Source organism: Lepidochelys kempii, chromosome 2 (genome assembly GCF_965140285.1).
Source record: "Lepidochelys kempii isolate rLepKem1 chromosome 2, rLepKem1.hap1, whole genome shotgun sequence".
Classification (NCBI taxonomy): Eukaryota; Metazoa; Chordata; order Testudines; family Cheloniidae; genus Lepidochelys; species Lepidochelys kempii.
The window spans coordinates 65,763,164-65,778,065 of NC_136381.1; the positions used below are offsets into that span (position 1 = coordinate 65,763,164).

Below are 14,902 nucleotides of genomic sequence, written 5' to 3' on the forward strand. Positions count from 1 at the left end.
TCTTTTTTGCTCCGCATTTTTCCTTCGAAAATACCGTCTGCTGAAGTGTGCTTTAGTGCCAGTAAATTGAGATTTGCGTCTTTAGTAATGTGCCTCTAGCATACATCGTATTGCATGATTAATTGGCCATAAAGTTAACTTGCAGAACTATTAACTTCTGTCTTAATAATATTAGCATTCTAACAAGATCTGCTATTTCAACACTTCCTATGTCACCTTGACTAATAGCTATAGTTGGGGGAAAATAGCTGTTGGAAGCCTTTCCATGGAAAATAATAATTTGGGGTAAACTTGTTTAAAAAAAGCATAAACAAATTGTTCATGAAAAGCTTTAGACATCTGAAAACTGGAGAATATATGAAATTCTTATCTATAATCATAGCATGGAGTGAAGTTCAGCTTTGGAAAGAAGGGTAAAGGTGTACTGCAATCTTAAAATTTGAGCTGTTCCACATATACTCAGCTTCATGTTCCACCATTGCAACTGTGCTGCAGAAGATCATTCCAGTATTTTCATTTACTGTGCACTTCATCTTTTGTATTATAAGGAGACTTTCTTGCCTTTTTTCAGAGGTTTTAAAATTAGTTTTGCCTTGCTATTTATCATAATCCCTTAGAAGCTTGAAATGGAATTTCCTATCCATTTATGCTCTCCTCTTCAAGTGCTTGGGCATTTGTTACTGGCTGGTTACACATGGATCCCACCCTGCTGGAATAGAACTTTTTAAAAGAAAAAGGATAAAAATCAGCATTTATTTTAAAAATAAATATAAAAATCCACATGGAGTTGTGGAATAGGTACAGGTTTAATTCGTAGCTTAAATAACTGGGTTAGGAACATTGGTCATATCTTGGCCTCTGCTTTGACTGCTTTGCATCAGTCCGCTGCAGAATTGGCTTCAGGAAAGTTACCCCTACATGGGGGACTCACCAGGTAATGTAGGGCCAAAGTAACAGCTTCTACACCACCTTTTACTGGACCCTGTATAGATGCATCCCCATGCCAAAACAATTCCAGTGGCCCTTTGTGACAGTGGGTAACTAATGCAATATAAAGCAAACCTGCCCCTAGTAAGTTAATGTCCATTTAAAAAATAAATCAGTATGTAAAAAAGGGTCAGCATGGAGGCAAACCATGAAAAAGGTCCAGGGATTAGCCAGCAGATCTGATCAGCCTCTATGGGAACCCATGGTAAGCCTCCTTTAAGGGCAGCATGACAGCTGTACTAAAAATTTCTGACAAAGTGAGGGATGTCAAACCAAGATTTCATTACAGTTAGCACAGAAGTGTGTATATAGAGCTATAAAAGAACAAGCTGGCTTCCACCTCATCTCTTGCATCAAAGCTGTTTTTGGTTAAGTTCTGATCCTAGGATCTTGGCTACTGGTGACAGTAGGGTAGGTCTAATGGCTGGAAGTTAAGACTTATTTATCTATTTAAAATACATTGTAAAAGCAGCATAAATGTGCAGCCTTACACATAGGTCCCCAAGTAGATTACTCTTCTCTTGGGGAAAGTTACCACCCTGGGGTTAGAAGTCATGTACAGACAGATATACAGGCTGTAACCCCATGTCCCTTATTCCCATACTATCCTGCTTTGACAGCCTGTAGATTGACTTCTTTGCATGTCTTTTGGGGAGATTGAAATGGTGGAGGAACCACATTCTCTGTAGAAAATTTCTGCTCCATGTTCCCCTTCTACCTGTGAGTTTTCTAGTCTTAGGCATACAGGGCAGTTAAATTTTGTCCAAATATCATACTGTAAAACTTGAGGAGGGTGAAAGTAGATGCTCATGACAAATATATATGTTCCTTCAATAGTACGATCTATGTCACAGCTTACAGAACACAGGATTCTAACCACTGTCTTCATTCCGGGGATTTCCATACATTACTTTTATCAAGAACAGTCACTTTGATTGTTAAAGCTATATTCTTGCCTGTTACACTGGCATCTTTTTGTGCGGGAGCTGGTGGTCATAGTATGTATTTTAGGGCCTCATTTTCAGCAGGTTGGTAGGTAACAGTAATTTAATGTGTACACTAATGGGTAGTGATAGGTGCCTATCCAGTTTCATACGCATCTGTGGACTGTGTGTTCTTGTCCTGTAGTGTGTATGTGCAAAGGCAAGCCTGAGAATCAGGCCCTTGATAGCTGTGCCTGGCTTTTCTGCTAGAAGAGAATATCTGCCCCAACTGCTGATTTTTGCCTTAGAAACCCAAAATACATTTCTGTCACTGATAATAAAAAACATTGGATGATAAGACCTTCAGGAGGACACAAACCAAGTGTATGAACAAATGATAAACAAAACTGCATGGTTTTACTAAATCTATTAGCAACACACCAAACTGGGACCAGATTGTAATCGCTATTATTCCATTAAAATCCTGAGTAATTCCACTGAAGCCAATGTAGTAACTCTGGATTTCAACTGATATAGCTGATATGAGTATCTGACTCTCTGTATTTACTGATCAGAGCAGCAGTTTGATCTTGAATTATGACTCTATGATATAAGAAGCATCCTACACATCCTGACATTAATAAACTGGGCCAGCTATTACAGAACAGCTACAGAATATAAGTGTAACAACCCTTGTAAAGTCTGACTTTAGAAAGGAATGTTACTTCTCAATGTTTGGAAGAGGATTACTGTATAGTTCCTTCCTCTGGTTCTTTACCCTTGATATCATAACTATTAGCTAGAAATTAAGCAATATCCTGTATCTCTAAGTGTAACAATCTATTATTTTCTAACTAGACATCTTGGAATCTTGTACAGGGTTAGGACATTACGGTTCATGGCTAAATAGATTAGCACATTAGGCTTGTACTGTGACCTCTGGGATGAATACTTGAGCTCATTTACAATGTTGTTTTAATAAAACGGCTGTTTATGTGACTCAGGCTAAGTTCATTGTTATTTTTATTATTATCAGAAATTTGGTAAAGTCTTGTTTTTTCAGCTTCCGTAAGGGAAGAAGTCAAAATGTTGACTTTAATATATTTGTTATCATTTTAATTGAAACACTTTTAGTTGCAATAACCAAGAAAAGCCAGACAAAGCAGCAAACTGCAGGCAAAGCGGCAAACTGCAGTCTAATGTAAACATTGTAACACCTTTTAAAATATGTACTGTACATGCTGTTCACAATCCTCCTCCCTTTGTTCCTGCAAAGAAATACAATGCCCAACCTTGCCTTGCAGCCAAAGACCGGGAGGAGGTATTTCATACAGACTTCCTCAGAAATCATATGCAGTATTACTGAGCACACTCAGGGATACTTTACTCTCTCAGGCTTCTGATGCTACATGTTTGATAAAGAGCTCAACAGTAGAAGATTAGGATCTAGTTCCATTTCCTTGAAAGATACAAAGGCTAGATTGTGACATGGAGTACGCACCTATACAGGGGAGAAAAGGGAGTAAAAGCTACGTTTCTACCTGTGCATGAACTACCCAAGCCTTGAGTGTGGAGATGAACGAGTAAGTGGGTGCTGAACCTCCTTACTCTTCAGCCCCTCTAGAAGGTGAGGGGGGAATGGGAAGGAAGGGGTGGCGAATGTGTGGAACCTTGATTCTCCCCCTCCTACTTGTTGCCTGGTGCAGGGGCGGAGGTTAGCAATTTACTGCTGATGTAGGCCGACAGCAAATTACCACCCTACTGGAGCAAGGGAGAAGCATGGAGGGAATTGTGCCTGAGAGGTATCTCTGAATGTCCTAGTATGTCCCTGAACTTGTCCGAGGATGGCGTAGCTTACGCACTTGTACTGGCTCAGGACTAGATCGCACGCCCTGGTTCTCATGGGTGACTTTAATTTTCCTGATATCTGCTGGGAGAGCAATACAGCGGTGCATAGACAATCCAGGAAGTTTTTGGAAAGCATAGGGGACAATTTCCTGGTGCAGGTGCTAGACGAGCCAACAAGGGGGAGCTTTTCTTGACCTGCTGCTCACAAACAGGGAAGAATTAGTGGGGGAAGCAAAAGTGGATGGAAATCTGGGAGGCAGTGACCATGAGTTGGTTGAGTTCAGGATCCTGACACAGGGAAGAAAGGTAAGCAGCAGGATACGGACCCTGGACTTCAGGAAAGCAGACTTTGACTCCCTCAGGGAACGGATGGGTAGGATCCCCTGGGGGACTAACATGAAGGGGAAAGGAGTCCAGGAGAGCTGGCTGTATTTCAAGGAATCCCTGTTGAGGTTACAGGGACAAACCATCCCAATGAGTCGAAAGAATAGTAAATATGGCAGGCGACCAGCTTGGCTTAACGGTGAAATCCTAGCGGACCTTAAACATAAAAAAGAAGCTTACAAGAAGTGGAAGGTTGGACATATGACCAGGGAAGAGTATAAAAATATTGCTCGGGCATGTAGGAATGAAATCAGGAGGGCCAAATCACACCTGGAGCTGCAGCTAGCAAGAGATGTCAAGAGTAACAAGAAGGGTTTCTTCAGGTATGTTGGCAACAAGAAGAAAGCCAAGGAAAATGTGGGCCCCTTACTGAACGAGGGAGGCAACCTAGTGACAGAGGACATGGAAAAAGCTAATGTACTCAATGCTTTTTTTGCCTCTGTATTCACTAACAAGGACAGCTCCCAGACTGCTGCGCTGAGCATCACAACATGGGGAGTAGATGGCCAGCCCTCTGTGGAGAAAGAGGTGGTTAGGGACTATTTAGAAAAGCTGGACGTGCACAAGTCCATAGGGCCGGACGAGTTGCATCCGAGAGTGCTAAAGGAATTGGCGGCTGTGATTGCAGAGCCATTGGCCATTATCTTTGAAAATTCGTGGCAAACGGGGGAAGTCCCAGATGACTGGAAAAAGGCTAATGTAGTGCCAATCTTTAAAAAAGGGAAGAAGGAGGATCCTGGGAACTACAGGCCAGTCAGCCTCACCTCAGTCCCCGGAAAAATCATGGAGTAGGTCCTCAAAGAATAAATCCTGAAGCACTTACATGAGAGGAAAGTGATCAGGAACAGTCAGCATGGATTCACCAAGGGAAGGTCATGCCTGACTAATCTAATCGCCTTCTATGATGAGATTACTGGTTCTGTGGATGAAGGGAAAGCAGTGGATGTATTGTTTCTTGACTTTAGCAAAGCTTTTGACAAGGTCTCCCACAGTATTCTTGTCAGCAAGTTAAAGAAGTATGGGCTGGATGAAAGCACTATAAGGTGGGTAGAAAGTTGGCTAGATTGTCGGGCTCAACGGGTAGTGATCAATGGCTCCATGTCTAGTTGGCAGCCGGTGTTAAGTGGAGTGCCCCCAGGGTCGGTCCTGGGGCCGGTTTTGTTCAATATCTTCAATAATGATCTGGAGGATGGTGTGGATTGCACTCAGCAAATTTGCGGATGATACTAAACTGGGAGGAGTGGTAGATACGCTGGAGGGCAGGGATAGGATACAGAGGGACCTAGACCAATTGGAAGATTGGGCCAAAAGAAATCTGATGCGGTTCAACAAGGATAAATGCAGGGTCCTGCACTTAGGATGGAAGAATCCAATGCACAGCTACAGACTAGGGACCGAATGGCTAGGCAGCAGTTCTGCGGAAAAGGGCCTAGGGGTGACAGTGGACGAGAAGCTGGATATGAGTCAGCAGTGTGCCCTTGTTGCCAAGAAGGCCAATGGCATTTTGGGATGTATAAGTAGGGGCATAGCGAGCAGATCGAGGGACGTAATCGTTCCCCTCTATTCGACATTGGTGAGGCCTCATCTGGAGTACTGTGTCCAGTTTTGGGCCCCACACTACAATAAGGATGTGGATAAATTGGAGAGAGTCCAGCAAAGGGCAACAAAAATGATTAGGGGTCTGGAACACATGACTTATGAGGAGATGCTGAGGGAACTGGGATTGTTTAGTCTGCAGAAGAGAAGAATGAGGGGGGATTTGATAGCTGCTTTCAACTACCTGAGAGGTGGTTCCAGAGAGGATGGTTCTAGACTATTCTCAGTGGTAGAAGAGGACAGGACAAGGAGTAATGGTCTCAAGTTGCAGTGGGGGAGGTTTAGGTTGGATATTAGGAAGAACTTTTTCACTAGGAGGGTGGTGAAACACTGGAATGCGTTACCTAGGGAGGTGGTAGAATCTCCTTCCTTAGAAGTTTTTAAGGTCAGGCTTGACAAAGCCCTGGCTGGGATGATTTAATTGGGGATTGGTCCTGCTTTGAGCAGGGGGTTGGACTAGATGACCTCCTGAGGTCCCTTCCAACCCTGATGTTCTATGATTCTATGATTCTATAACTGGGCCAAACAGCACAATTTAACCCTAAAAGAACAACTAATTTTTAGAGTCAAACACAGGAAGCTGCTATAAAATAAAACTGACACTGGTCAAAAATGGTTCCTCACAATGCTAGCAACTTGACTGGGAGCAGAGTGGAGCATTCTGTAGAATCTATCCCTTTAAAATATTGGCTGATGTTAGCTTGTTTTGTGCACACATTACTAGCCAGCTGCAATATGTTTTTTCCAAACCTTGTGCAAGCTATCAGTGGAAGGGAATAAGCTGCAAATCATTTCCAAGCCTTTCCAAGATGTGGAGGAAGAGAAAAACCTTCCCTTTTGCTGTCATAAATTTTCAATTAAAAACCCCCACAAAACCTCACAGTTGCCTTGGGAGTCCGAATGAGTTTTGAACAGCAAAGCTAAACAAAAGTAAAAAATAAAATAAATTAGAATAGTCTTTTGAGTAATGTAATATAAAACAAACTCATTTGTTCTGTAGTATTTTTCATCATGACAATAACTATCACTAAAAGTGCTGTAATAAATACGTAAAACTCACCCAGTCTAAATGAAACAATTAGATATTCTTTTGCTCATCTGAAATGATGCCATCTTAAGTATTTAATTGAGACAAAGTACTATTTTATGGCTTCAGACTAAAATTATGATATTACATTTCTCTCCCTCAAGCATCTTCAGCATCTGTTTAGCAATACGTAGTGTTTGGTTCTTTGGATTTTTTTTAATGAGCACAGCTTTCAAATCAGATATATAGACTGTACCAATCTGCCCTCTTTCATTTCTGTGGGAAAAAATTCCATGCCTCTAAGGCACAGGTTTATACTGAACTTTACATTAATCTTGAAATGTCTGAATTAGGTTTTGTTAAAGCATTTTTGGACCAAATTCTGCTCACCTTTGGTATGTCTACACTGCAATAAAACACCTGTGGATGGCTCATGTCAGTCAGCTTGGGCTTGGGCTGCAGGGCTATAAAATTGCAGTAAAGATGTTTGGACTGATGCTGGAGCCTGGGTTCTGGGACCCTGAGCGGGGAGGGTCCCAGAGCCCAATCTCCAGCCTGAGCCCAAATGTCTATACTGCAGTTTTGTAGCTTCACATCTGAGGCCCTGTAAGCCCAAGTCAACTGACATGGGCCATCTGTGAGTGTTTTATTGTAATGTAGACAAGCCCTTGAGTGAAATTCACCCCTTATTTGGCATATATGTATAGGGTGACCAGACATTCTGTTTTTAAAGGGACAGTCCCATATTTAAGCCCTCCTGCAGGTGTCCCAACTTTTTCTTAAAAAAAGACAAATTATCCCATATTTTTTGTCTCCCCTGCCCCCATCAGTACTGGCGGGTCCTGCTGCTGGCTGGATCTTTGATCACCATCCGCCCACCCACCAGCAGTGAGCTGGGGGGAGGTCCAGTGGGGGTGGGTGTACAAGGCTGGTGGTGGGGCTGGCTGCTCCCCATGCTGGTCTGTCAGCACAGCCCCTGTTGCATGCTGGCTCTTGGTCATCAGGGCCCCGCACCCCCATCCCGTTTCCGGCCAGCACTGGCTGCACACTGTGATAACTGGTGAGTGTGGGAAGGTGCCAGGCGTCAGCCTCTGCTACCCAACCATCAGCCCTTTACGTGTTCCCCCCCTTGCTGTCTTCTCCTTGATTTGCCATTTCACACCCCCCAGCTGCTCCTCCATATCCCCTCCCGCCCATGCGGGGTGCATCCTGTTTCCAGCACTGTGCAGAGAACCAGCCCCTAGTTGGAGTGCTCAGCTCATCAGCAGCCTGGCCAGCAGGCTCCTTCCTTCCCCCACTGCCTCTGGCTGGGCAGGGCCCCCCAGGAAAGCCCAAGACCCTCCGGCCTGGGGTGCTGGCCAGGAGGAGCCAAGCCCTGCATGGATCAAACCCCCTAACAGAGCTGGCATGGGGAAGCCTCTCCGTCCCTCAGCTAAGCTCTGGAGTGTGTGTGTGGGAAAGCGATTTCCAGCCTGTTCACGCCCCAGACCTGCAGGCTCCACAGCAGGCCCTGCGGCAGGGGCTTAGCACCCTCTTTACCCGTTCCCCCTCCATTCCCACCCTGGGTCCTTCCCCACAGGGAGTGCAAGGCTGCTGCTCTATCCCCTAGTCACTCTGCTCTGCTGAGCCACCTCTCTGGTCCGGTTAGCTGAAGCCCCTGCAGTCAGGTTCCCTGGGCCCTGGTGCACAATGCATCCATAGGGCTTAAGCCCTCCCTGCCCACACTGTAGCTGGGGGACAGGAGGCGGCTAGGTTATGTCAGTAGCCAGCAGCAGCCTGGAGGTGTTAGCTGCCTTTCAACGCTGTGTGGGCAGGAAGGAACAAGCTGCTTCCAACCACAGGGGAGCGGGGCGGAGAGAAGAGATGAGCTCTGTGAAGACCCAGTCCAGGTCATCCCTTCCCCCCTCCTGCCCCTGTGGCTGGAAGCAGCTCCTGTCCCTTCCCTATGGCACAGTGCTGAAAGGTTGCTGTTGAACACATCCTGGTGTGAACCCTAGGAGAAATCTGGGGAGAGGAAGCATGTGACCCTGCGTGCCCCCCCATGAGTTGCCTTGGGGGATGTGGCGCCATGTACCAGGAGAGGCGGGTCCATTTTGGGGGCCCAGCGAGGCCTGGAGGATGGAGAGCGCCGGGCAGGGAGGGTCGGGTCAGTCGGTCACCCCCCACCCCCGTGTGGGGGAGGTGTACATGAGTGTGTATGTGTGTTACCTCTCCCTGTGTGAACCCTAAAGCCTTAAAGATAAGAAGATAAATAACAAGAATCCAACTATGCAGTATTCAGAGGTGAAAGTAAACTGGTACGGTCCGGTACGGCGTACCGGCAAGAGCCAGTACACCGTGCCGGACCGGACTGGCTTCCCCGGCAGTGATTTAGAGGGCCAGGTTCCAGCTGCTGCAGGGAGCCCTGTGCTCTTTAAAGTGCCGCCGGGGCTCCGGCAGTGGGGCTCGTGCGGTGCTTTAAAGGGCCCGATGCAACTGCCACTGAGGGGAGCCCCAGGCCCTTTAAAGCACGGCCCAAGCCCTGCTGCTAGAGCCCCAGGGTAGCGGCGGCAGGGCTCCTGCAGTGATTTAAAGGGCCCAGAGCTCTGTGGCGGCCCTTTAAAGCCCTGGGCCCTTTAATTCGCCCCTGAGCCCCGGGGCTCCCAGCTGCCTCTGCAGCTGGTAGTTCTGGGGTGATTTAAAGGCCCTGGGGCTCCTAGACACAGCTGGGGCTCCCAGACACAGCCGGAGCCCCAGGGCCCAGCTTCTTCCGGTTGAGGCCATGCCTCTTCCGGTTGAGGCCACGCCCCCGCTCAAGACTCCAGCATACCGGTACGTCCTTTAAGTTACTTTCACCCCAGCAGTATTTCTTTTTGACAGGGGCTCAGACATCTTGATGTTAATTTGAACATTTGTACTGCATAGTTCTGATTGCCATTGAGTTCGCTTGAATATGAGTAATTTTACCAGGTGTTCCGTATTCAGCATAGGGAAATCTGATCACCCTAAATATGTAGTTCAGAGGCCTTTGTGCTGTTTATTTTATTCAATGATTTATTGCCTCATTTGTAAATTTGCTTGATAAACCAAAGCAAACACAAACAAAATACACGTAATTGTAACACAGGGTTGGCAATCTCTACTCCTCTCCATGCACACACAAATCCTACTTGCTTTACCTCACACAAATACTCCCATCAACCTCTTTGAGTCTGGTGAGAGGAGTAAGGCAAGCCGGCCCATATTAACAACACTTTTTCTGAGATTAGGCACCAATCTTGCACCATTGAAATCAGTGGAAGTTTTGCCATTAACTTTAATGTGACTATGATCTGGGCCATAAACTCAAATGGGAATGTTTTAAACACAGGCCTACATCTCATTCACCTCAATGATCTCATTGATTTCCTGCTTGTAAAGGATGGAATTCACTTCTTTGCAGAGGGGCAGCACAAAGCCTATGAATTGCTTAAGATCCATTTACGATCTCAAAATAAGGGGGTGAATTTCACTTTTTACAAGGAGGAGTTGGCTCAGAGTGCTTTAACAAAACTTAATTCTGCTATTTTAATTTTAAATTTTAGGTTTTTCTGCTTATAATTTTTAAGAAGTATTTTTAATAAAGTTCCCTAATAGAATATTAACTTAATAGTCAAATAACTAAATGACTGTTCAGTCTAGCATCATTGCTGACTAGTAACATAAGTAGTGTTTAAAGTAGTGTTTTTTATGACTAACAACTATTATTCACAACCAGATCCAGATTCAAACCATCACCTGGTGAAAAAGAAATACACTATTTTACCTCTTATATAGAATACAGGTATAATTATAATATATACCCCTTACACACACTTTATGAGTCAGGCTGATTCCTGGTACAACTCCAGAGTCATCACTGGAGTTACACTGGGGGTTGAATCTAGCTGAAGCTCTGCAAAAAAAGTATTTTCCAGCAGTTTTTCACTTAGTACTAACTTCAGATTTTCCCCTTATTTACTAGTTTGTGTTTTGTTTTTGGCTGTTGTGCAAAACTGGAAACCCTCTCTCTCCCACTCAGTAGACCAAAGAGAAACTGACTAAATGAAATAAATCATTACCATAATTTTAAAAGTAATATGAGCAGTATATGATTCCTGAAATAGCTTTGTTACCAGTTGCTAAGCTCTTTCATCATGAGATTTGTTATTGTTGTTGACAGATAATTTGATCCAAATGATCACTCACAGTTCCTAAATTGTACTTTGATTCTAGGTAGTTCACCAGCACGAACACCGAGTACTTATGGCTTTGCTCAGTCACACATAGTTTATACTTTGCAAAGAATATATCTAAGAACTATGTACAGTATTGCAGTGTTGATTCATACGGCACATCAGCTGCATTAATGGTTGATATGCTAGCAGGCCGGCATGGCTTTGATATAGTCGGATGTAGGGAGAATTGCTTCTTCCAGTCTTTGAAAGAAGGGTATTCATGTACTTACGTTGAATGTGTCTGGGGCCTTCTTTGTGAGCAAAAACTACAATTTAATTCAGGGGTGATGCTGGAAAGACATACAAGATACTACTCAGCCACCACCATTTAAGAGAAAAGTCACCAGCAGGCTAATCCCAAACAGCTCATTGCCTATCTGCTCCCTTTCCCAGGGATTTTCCTGTTTTTGCCCAATCGTGCAGCAGATGCTCTTGAGTCTCATGCTCACCTGAGAATCTTTTGTGCTGGTTACTGCAATAGTTCCTCTGAAGCACCAGTTACCAGTACAAAGGATTCTGGTATGCATTTAAGAAATGGAAGGTCCCCACTACAGATAAATCAGCCAGAAAGCAAGATACCCTTTTGGGTAAGAAATGACACGCAGGGAATGTTTGGTAGAAGGAAATGAGTAGCAAGACATGGAAGAGGTCTGTGGTTGAGGGCTAGTTTTTGCCTAGAAGGCCAACCAGAAGGCCAACAATACAAATCTTGTTGTATTCACTTAGGGCTAGGCTGTTGCACTTAGCCACAGTGTGTAGTAAAGGCTGATCTGGAACTGCACCATCCTAGGGGGAGCATGGAAGGTGGAGAGCAGGGATTGCATTTATGGCATCCCTATGGAAGTGCAAGGCATGGAAGCACTATTATCCCCAGTGTATAGATCGAAAATTGGCTAAATGACTTGGCCAGTGTCTCACAGAATGTCTGTCAAATGACTAACTAAATGGCAACAGAACCCAGATTCATAGATGCTCAGAAACTGCTAAGGCACTCAGATACTACAGTATCTAGATACATAAATACTAGAGTTGGTAACATTTTTTTTCCAGTGGAAGAGTTTTCCTTTGGAAAATGCTGATTTGATTAAATTGAAATGTTTTGTGGGAATGTATCAATTTCATTGACATTTTTGACCAAAAATTATCGAAACATTTTATTTGGGTAAAGTCAAAATCTTTAGTTTCCATATGGCCAAAGCACTTCATTTCAACATTATTGTTTCAACTTTTATGCTGTATGAAGTTCAATATAACATACTGTAATATAGTCAAAATAATAAAGTCAAAATGAAACATTTTCGTAAGATCATTTAGATATTTCTGAAATGAAAATTTTCCCACTTTGTGGAAAACGTCTTTTCATTATGATTTAGGATGAATGGAAATTTTGAAATGTCAGAATTCCTCATGGATTTAAAATTCTGAGTTTCAACCAGCTCTAATAAGTATCTATATAGACAGACCATTCTCCTGAGTGCCAATCTAGTACCTTAATCACAGACTATCTCAGAGAAAAGTCATTACACAATACTAATGCAGCATGTAAAACTGCAGTTCAACAGCAGGCTATTAAAGATACACAATGAAGATTATTATTGTTAGAAACATAGGCAGTATTGAGCAGAAAATTGTTCTGAGCTTCCTTGAAGTGTGTATTATTTAAGTATAACTGCTCATTGGAGAGAAATGAAGATTATGTTTGGAAAATAATCTACTCTTGCTGTTACTGTCATCCATTTAGGAAGAACCTCTGGTCACCTTACAGCAAATATCAAACCAATTATCTGTAAAAATGAAGTAAATCAGATGGGAGTGATCATTTTGTTATTCTGCCTTCATTAGATAAATCTATGTATAAAAATAAAATCAGTGAGATTAAGAGCCCCCGTCCTGCAGCCCTTGTTTAAATGACTAATCCTTCCTCGGGTGAATAGTCTGGTTTTAAATCCCTGGAAATTAATGCCAGTTACCTTAGGCCCACTGATTTCATTTGGGAAGCTGGTTGTATGAATAAATTTTCCAGAATTACTCTCTTAAATCACACCTCTCCATGTTTTCTTTGAAGCTTAGAAAACTCTGGTGGCTCTGATAGCACACAATATAGTTAACTCTTCCACAAGATGCAGTAAACTTGTATGCATTAATAATCATTTATGTTAATCCAGTCCTCTTGCCAGGTTTTGGTCTTTCAAAGCTTAAAAATAATATATCAACACACACACACGCATACACATGAACCAGCAAGACATCTACATAGCAAAAACAGAGTGGAGAGACTTTTACAGAAATCCTCATCTTTCCCACACCCCCCCCTCCTTTCTAGTCATCCTAATTTAGAGGTAGTGGGAGGCCAGCCTGGAGTGCACAGTGCTTCAGCTGTCTCCAGCTAAAGTGCAGAACCTTGAGTACTATTATCAGCTGGCACAGATTAGAGCAGCTCCAAGGTGCTGTATCTTTCACCTGGGCTGAAACTTGGCACAGCAAAGAATCTGGCCTATAAATCTGACCGCGGGATTTACACAGCATTTCACGTTCCTGGTGAAGGGTTTGGTGCCAAAAGCCAACAATCGGGAGCCAAGTAATGACATATTTGCTTTTTTCTTCTTTTGTTACCATATAGAATATTTATTAAGGGTGGAAACAGTTTTCATTTTGGGATGATTCCTGTTTCCATTGTATCTCCTGCACACTCAAGGTGAAAAGTTGAAAACCTGAAAATAGTGGAGTTTGTCCTTGTAAACAGGAATAAAATTAGATTTGCACAAATTTGGTGCATAGCTCATCTTAGGAACCCTCAATTCCCCTGCCTCTCCACCCCAGTAGCTAAGTTTAAAAATACATTTAGGTCCTCTAAGGTAGAAGCTGCTGTACCATTGAAAATGCATATAATTATTTGATGAAAAATGCCAAAATTTGAATATTATTCACAAAATATAATTCAACCAACTATAGGGCTGGTTGAATAAATGAAATACTTATTCAAAAATAGCACATATGTTTGGTAAAATCATGATCTGTTCACAAACAGGAATATTCAAATGAAATGAATTGAATGAATTATCATGGTCCAACCTCTTCACTAAAGGAACACACAATAATTTACTTATAATGCACCCCTAATTATACAATTGTGGGGGTGAAATTTATTCCTCCCATAACTAGTGAACAACATATGACCTGACACAAGACCCTTGTATTGTTACCTTTGGTGGCCTAACTGCACAAACTTCTCTTAGTTCCTCTACCAATCATACTGAGCTGTTTGCCCCCACAGTACTCTATGGCAGTGAGCCCTGCCTGTTAATCATATTGATTATTACAGTGATATTTTGATCTCCTATGCAAAATCGGAGTAAAAGGGTTTTGTGTGTGGGGAACTTAAAAGATTTTGCGAGGGATCAGGTCCTTCTCCCTGTAAACCAAGGCAAAGAGAGGAGAACCTTGCAGCTTGGCCACAGGAGCTACTAAAGCCCATGGCCTGCAGTGGCAGCTGTGGCTTACTGCATTACATGCAGGTAGCTCAAGGTCACATCTTGCCACTTTCATCGGTGTTGAGAGAGCTGCTCAGTATTCATCTCTGTGTCCATCAGAGACTCCCTGTGTGGCCTCCCTGTTTCCTGACCTCATGCACAATGGAAATGAAGTAGCGCTGTTGATTAATCGCGGTTAACTCAAAAAAATTAATCCTGATTAATTGCAGTTTTAATCGCACTGTTAAACAATAAAATACCAATTTAAATTTATTAAATATTTTGGATGTTTTTCAATATTTTCATATATATTGTATTCTGTAATTGAAATAAAAGTTTATATTATTTTTCATTATAAATATTTGCACTGTAAAAATGATAAACAAAAGAAATAGTATTTTTCAATTCACCTTATCCAAGTACTGAGGTGCA

General features: G+C 43.0%; 1 protein-coding gene across 4 annotated transcripts in view; it reads left to right on the forward strand.

Moving 5' to 3' along the window:
* The window catches only part of CA8 (carbonic anhydrase 8 (inactive)), a 57,402-nt gene that overhangs the window by 10,819 nt on the left and 31,681 nt on the right, over positions 1-14,902 (forward strand). The gene's annotated exons all lie outside the window — the stretch shown is intronic.